Source organism: Argentina silus (assembly GCF_951799395.1).
Source record: "Argentina silus genome assembly, chromosome: 19".
Classification (NCBI taxonomy): Eukaryota; Metazoa; Chordata; class Actinopteri; order Argentiniformes; family Argentinidae; genus Argentina; species Argentina silus.
Window position 1 is genome coordinate 15,118,960 of NC_139673.1, and position 7,389 is coordinate 15,126,348.

Here is a 7,389-nt window from a genome sequence, read left to right on the forward strand (position 1 = left end):
CAAGTTCAACCTTTAGTTTCACAGATCATTGTAAAAATAGACCAACGGAAAACACCAACCAACAGAAAAATAACTGAAAACACCAACCAACGGAAAAAATAACAATTACTCATAGCCAGTAGCCACATATTATTTAACTGCCACTCCTAACAGAAATGGATTAATTCTTAAAAATCTGTTCAAGTGTATGTTGGTTTCGAAAAAAAAAGCTTTGTGTGTCAGTGAGATGTACTGTATAAAAAGTGTTTGAATGACTAGTATGGATAAGGTCAATGTTGCGCCACAAACCATCTAAAAATATATAGATTTTTTTTTGAGAAAGAGTTATTTGAGAATTAGAGTTTTCTAATGAGCCACTGAGTGAACAACACCAGTGTACACGACCTAGTCTGAGTCTTTAGCCCCAAGAGGAAGGAACTAGATTACAAGCCACCCCATGAGCAACACTGCCATTTTACAACAGTCTTCCCAAACACACTCTGGGCTCCAATAAGGACCATATTCCAGTACCACAAAGCTGGGAATCAACCTGCCAAGTGGCAATGCCAAACAACAGACATTTATCACAACATACAGAGCAACTAAACCATGCCCTGCAGAAAGAGATTCACACACACACACACACACACACACACACACAAAGAGAGTAAACAAGGGTTGAGGTTGAATAACAGTGTCTGATATAGGTTGATGAATATGAATCGAATCATAAGGTTTATGATAAGGCAATGGAGGGGATCAGATGTGGCCTAAATTGCTTCGCCAGAGTGTTTTGGATCTGCCGACATTACTGTGACAATAAAACAATGACATTCTAATCCAACTCCCATTAAAACTGTGGCTTTTTATCTCGCCGGGTGAAAGTGGGACATAGTGGCTGTAAATGTCTATGAAGTAAACAGACCTTTCCCTCTGGCCTAGAAGAACCTACTAAACTGTGTGTGTGTGTGTGTGTCTCAGGTGTATGGGCTGGTTGCTCAGACCACCTGGTTTAAGCAGCTTACAGGAGAGAAAAGTGCTACACTTCACTTCAGGGCTTTGGATAAAGGCTTTAAGTGTGTCACCTCTTAGAAGTATGCACACACACACACACACTAAGGGGTTCCCGTTTCAGAAAGAGGAGATGTGAGAGAAGGAGGGAAAGTGAGACGGAGTGAATTGTGCAGATGAGCGAGCGAGTGAGAGAGAGTGTGTAGCAGTAGAATGCCATGGAACTGAACAGGCAGAGGGAGGGAGAGAAGAAGGGAGGGAGGGGGGGAAGAGAGAGAGAGACAGACAGAGACACACACTTAGACTATGTGCGTTTAAAAGTTGTTGTTTTAGGTAGAGGTAAAGCACATCAGCAGAAAGACACCCAGAGCTCCAATCCCTCAAGCCCTTCCCCCCTATCCCACAATCCACTGCACATGCCTTTTTCATCTCACTCATCTGGGTTATTTCAGGGCTAAATTACAGAGAGAGAGAGAGACGGCAGGGCGGAGGACAGACACACACGGCTTAATGACAGGTTGGAGAGACAACCGCACTGTCACTGAGAAGGCTGACCCTGCCACAGTTAGGCCAACACAGCACTGACTTCACTAGGTTCAGACTGGGAGGGAGAGAGAGAGGGAGGGAGAGAGAGAGAGAGAGAGAGAGAGAGGGAGAGAGAGAGACGGGTGGGGGAGAAGAATAGAGACAGTGGAGAAAGGGAGATGTGGATCAAGAGAGATGGCAAGTGAAGGGATTTTGAGATGAATCAGAAAGAGAGGAACCGCTGAGAGAAACAGAGGGGGGGGGGGGGGGGGGGGGTTGGAGAGTTTGGGTGGGCGAGGGAGGGAGAGACGACTAAAATCCCACTACAGAGAGCCTTCAGGGTTCTGTCCCCTCCCCCGCTTCCTGTCCAGCTCTCTGGGTTAGCGGTTTAACAGCGTGTTCTCCCAGCACCGTGTCACAGAACACGGCTGGGCCTCGGGCCTGTGGGGGAACACGCGTTTAGAACCGGGGGTGTTCAGGGCAGGGGACTGGCACGCTTCACATCTGTGACACACATGTTCCTCTGTCTCATGGCTCACACGCCAACGCTATTCCCACTCAGACACACTGGCGTTTAACACGAACAGAGTTTACTACACAGGCTAACGTCATGAGGACACGGGCAGCGGAGAACAGTACAAGAACAACAGTGTGGTTGCCAAAGAACATGGCAGGTCCAATTGGGCTGTCAACGGAACATCTACCGAGGTAACCAGTACTACCAAACTCACTGAGAAACTCTCAGACACAAATATCCTCACTCTCACTTTCTCTGTCACACACACACACAGCTTGGTGCTGAGACCTTGGGCTGTCCAAACAGCTATGTAAACATAGACCTGCTGAAACTAAAACAGGGAATCTTGGAGATCAGAGATTGGTCGACCTACCAGGGGTGGGCGGGTGTGTACGTGTCAGAGAAAGTGTGTGTGTGTGTGTGTGTGTGTGTGTGTGACAGAAAGTGAGAGTTTGGATATTTGTGCCTAAGAGAGTTTGTTAGTGAGTTTAGTAGTGTGTGAATATGATGTCATTTTGCTGATGCTTTTATCCAAAGCTAACGTGTGTTTGATACTATTCCTCAATCCATGCCTTACAGAGAGCCCATCCTCCGCTTTCTACCTTCACCAGCCTCCCCTGCTGCTAGGCCTAGTAATGCATTCTCTGCCTTTACCCGTCACTGGCCTCCTCCTCACTGATAGCTCAGCCCCAAGGCTACGCTAGGCTAATGTTCCAGCACACACACTTAAAATCTAGTCATTATCTCGATGCTCGTTTTATCTAGGAATATGCTAATTAGAACAGAGCATAAACCGCTGCGAGCCAAATGGCATGGTGAGAGTTTCCGCAATGTAGGCTGGATGGATCAGAGCCGACCACTTCACACAGTCTGTTTTACTGTGGGCCTACGTGGTATAATTGTTTTACTGCGGGCCTACATGGTGTAATTGGACGTGATTAGTTACAGCTGAACTGAGACGCTACTGTCATTTCAAAAGCTGCTGTGCAGTTATAGCCTTATCCGCTTAAAATGTTGTGTTGAAATGGCCTTGAGATTAATGCACTTTAACAAACATCAGCGGAGGCGTTCTCCATCTGTGAGCGGTCCCAAGCACCGGGCTGGATGAGGCCAATATGAGGGCACACTGAAGTTACCTTCATGGATCAATGGAGGCTGGTGGAGGTAGAAAACCGGAAGACGGGCTCATTGTAATGCATGGAATAGAATAAGAAATACCTAGAATGGAATGAGGAATACCATTCCATTCATGACAATGAGGCCCGTTCTCCGATTTCTACCTCCACTAGCCTCCCCTGTTGGGGATAGCAGTAGCGTATCTCTGGTCTGTGTGTCTACTCTGGGGTCAACTTCTACCTGGAGTATGTGTGAGACTGTGGTGAACAGCACCCCCTGCTGGTCATGTCTGGAAGTGTCCACAGCCATGCTGCAGAAATCTGGTTCCAATCATGGATCTGTGTTACATAATCCCTGTATGCATGGAGGAGTCCCAACATGCCCTGCTTTAGTTGTGGAGGGGAGAGAGAGGTTCACACGGTCCACTCCCTAGCCCTGTCACTTCTACTACAGCAGTCAAACAAGTCTGCCTGTCCCCGTCTGCTTCAACAAACACTGGAGCAGCCCACAATAAAGCAGGAAATGAAAGAATCTACTAGCCACACACACACACACACACCTTAGAAAAAGAGGGCTGTCAATATATTTGGCCTTCATGTGTGTTGGTTATTTACATTTACGGCAGTTATTATAATTCAAGGAGGAGGAGGGCAGTGGCACACTGGAGGTCTACTCTGACTGCAATATGCAAAACACATGGGAATTGTTTGTTTGTTATTAAAGCCAATGCTTTAAATAGGGTAACTTAAAATTACTGAATTTAGCAGGACTGGAGTTGAAAATAAAATCGAATTTATGTTTATAAGACCATGTAAAAGTTACAACTTCTTGGGGAAATCAGACGACATCTTCATGCCAACTTCATCTCAGTACTCTTACACTGTAATTGTCCACAGTCCCGTAATCTCTGTACAGTCTGACTCACACCCATCACTTGGAAAACGCAGTGTTTCAGTCTGTCTCTCTCTGTGCCCTCCCAGCCCAGACTGGATGAGAGTCGGGGAACAGAGTTCAAAACAACCCCCGTCCCGGAGAGGAGGCCGTATCATTGCGTCACAGGAACCCAGCTGTCAAAGAGAAGTAGCCCAAAAAGTAAAGCTATGGTACAATACACCGTCAACACGTAATCGACAATCACATCAACATTCCTCATGCTAAAGGAGGACACGAAATTGAGTTAAAGGGGTGAAACGTCTCTGAGCTAACGGACGGACAGACGGGGTAGGGTCGGAAGGCATTCTGCTCGTGACTCCTGCCTCTGGAATGCTGCGTCACTGTAATGACGTGGGAGGACTAGAGGTACAGGGAACAGAATGGAAGGGGCCTCTAACGTGCAGTGTGTGTGTGTGTGTGTGTGTGTGTGTGTGTGTGTGTGTGTGTTTGTTCTCTATTGGTATGTCTTTCACAAACATGACACCATCTAGGGCAGCAACAACTGGGGAGGGCTTTTAAAAACAGTGGCCTCCAATAAACGCTCCTGTCAAAATAAGTCGCCCTTAGTTGGACGTATGTGTATTACTTTGTTTTTCTCACAATGCGCTATTCGCAAAACTTCTGTATCTGTAGAATGAAATGTTAAGGACAGGCACAAAGTTGCGCATTTGTGTCAATGCAAAAAGATCTAGGCCTATTTGATGCAGACTGCTGTCTAAAAATATATATTATTTAAAAAGTAAATCAGAAGATAAATCAAACAGTTTATTTTTAGAACATCTGTTTGTTGGCACGGTGAACAGGAGACACACCCCGGGAGAAACCACCCCAACCGCCCTCAGTGTGTTCCCTCTCCTCCTCCTCTCTTTCTGGTGTTCAGGTGGCTTGTGTAAGCATATTAAACCAAAAACCATGAGAAAACAGTGATAGAAATAAGACCATGCAATGGAAACTGAAGCGCTGACTGCATGGCTCAGAGCGCATCCAAGGTGACACATCACTGTTGTGTCGTCTAGGGAAAGCTCGGTGCACGCGCACGCGCACGCACTTCCTCTCGCTGTCCCATATAGGTCAGCCCTGAAATAAAAACGCTGAGAAAACACCTTTTTGACAGAAGAGGGCTCGTTTCTGACTCGCTTGGAAACTGCTGGAACCGTGTAGGTCACCAGTGAATTGGATCTGCAGTGCTGCCTTTCACTAGATTCGGGCGTAGGGAAAAACCTTCATAGAACAGTCCAACACAGAACCATGCCACGCGACAATAATGTGACTTTTGACAATGGTTGAAAGTGTTTCATATCTATAATCAATAATCACTAATGGAGCCGCGTCTATTCAGGACAAATAGCGGCGCATGGTTAGACGACAAAACAAACAATTGTCAAAACAACGTAAATACCTGCTTGGTTGCGATACAACTGATAATGCAAGCCAAATAAACAATGTACTAAATTGTACGTATATGGTATGACTTCGTGCATCTAGACAACTACCGGTTTAGAGTTTCAAACAAGTGCATATTCGCTTACCTCTCGGTCCAACACGCCAAACCTTCCCTTCTTGCTTTCCGTTAACTTTTCCTATTCTTGGCAATAAATTAATTAATCTCATGCGCTCTAAACAAATGACAACTGGACTGTGTTGCCCAGTCCAAAGCGCAAGTTTCCCGAATCCTGGGGAGCTGATTTGAAGTATTTCCGCAGAGATTGATTCAGTGCCCACGGCGGAAAAGTCAAGTCCGTCCTCGAACTTGAGAGAGTTGAATTTACCAGCTGACTGCAGTCAGAGACCGTGACGTAACTGCGACAATGCGCAAGACCCTTTTGGCATATATGTCCCTCTCGTCTGATTTGACCAGTGACAACTTTAATTTACTCCAGGAAAGTTTAGTTAAGTTTGATCACCGAAAAACCTTCATTTACTATGAATTGGCGAACTAGGTAGATATGCGCATTGCGCACCAACAAAGTCGATTTTACCCGCCGTGTTATGAGTCCGTTTCCGTTCGTATTCCATTGGTCATCTAAAGCGCATGGTCATTTTTCACACTGCACAGTGGCCTGTGCTTCTGCAGGCTAGTGTGTGTGTGTTTGTCTGTGTGCGCGCGCGCGAGAGAGTTTGTGTGTATGACTTTTGTCTCTCTCTTCACGTAGGCTACTCACTCACAAACACACAGCATCTTCACTAAGTCTAAACCTTTTTATTTACAAGCTGCAGAAATATAATATAATATAAATTTACATCATTACTATACATGTACATATTTACATGACTAAGAATATTTAGTTCGGCTACACACACGATTCTTCATATTGGTCATATCTGTCAAAAATCAAACACTTCAGGTGAGCTCCTTGTTCAACCGTTGGTTCAAATATTTAACCAGCTTGCTTTCAGAACATACTAAAACAAAGCAAATATAGAAAATGTCTAGAATCTTAATATCTTAATATCAAATATTCACAACCTTTCATTTCCTCAGTGGGTGTACAGTATCAGACATCTGTGTTTGTATCCATTTAAGTGATACTACCAACATTGCCATTTAAACAATATTGTTTAGGAAATATGGGCGTAGTCTTCCAATAGCATCTACAGGAGCCACATCATGGTTAGTGTCAAGTCTGAGAGACAGGCCTACTCTGGTAAGCCAGTAGGTATGGGCAAAAGGTTCTCTTTAGAAGAAATTTGACTTTTAACACAGATGCTCACTGGTTCAGTCAGATGCTCACTAGTTCAGTCAGAACTTTGTTTCCAGATTCCCGCCTTTTTATTTAGCCTTTTCCTGTTCGGCTGAGATGGACACAATGAACACTTCCTCTGACTTCCTGAACCTCATCCTGCCCTGCTCTGCACACACACACGCAGGCGCACGCCCGCACGCACGCCCGCACACACACACACAGCTAAGTGACCTGGAAACGTAAAGTAAAATCATTAAAACCCATTAGACCTCCTGGTGGGAGGGATAGGAGGACACGACCCAGACTCAGTTATCGGCTAGCATGACACCATGGTGCCATGGCAACCGTCACAGGGACAGTGGACACTAGAACAGTCAGTGAAGCAAGATATTGTCTGACAATGTTCTCAAAACACGCCATCAAGCAAACGCTACTACATATCATGTCAACATTGCTCTTGCTCCAGTGGTTGGTGGTAGTGGGTTGATACTCTCTCTCTCTCTAACTTCAGATAAGAAAAAAAAAATTACATCATTCTTTAGATAATGTTTTTTACACAATGTTTTATCAATATGTAAATGCTATGCAGACTTTTAAAGTCAGTGACTAGCGTTAGCTCTTGAG

General features: G+C 45.1%; 1 protein-coding gene across 2 annotated transcripts in view; it reads right to left on the reverse strand.

The window, feature by feature from the left end:
- kifc3 (kinesin family member C3) overlaps window positions 1–5,762 on the reverse strand; it is a gene marked incomplete at its 5' end in the record, with an annotated part of 31,549 nt that extends 25,787 nt beyond the window's left edge. Inside the window, one exon of one of the 2 annotated variants that reach the window (XR_014554791.1) lies at window positions 5,611–5,762. The remainder of the gene's footprint in view (window positions 1–5,610) is intronic. The other variant, XM_083691539.1, reaches the window with a different exon arrangement.
- Window positions 5,763–7,389: the final 1,627 nt, after the last annotated feature.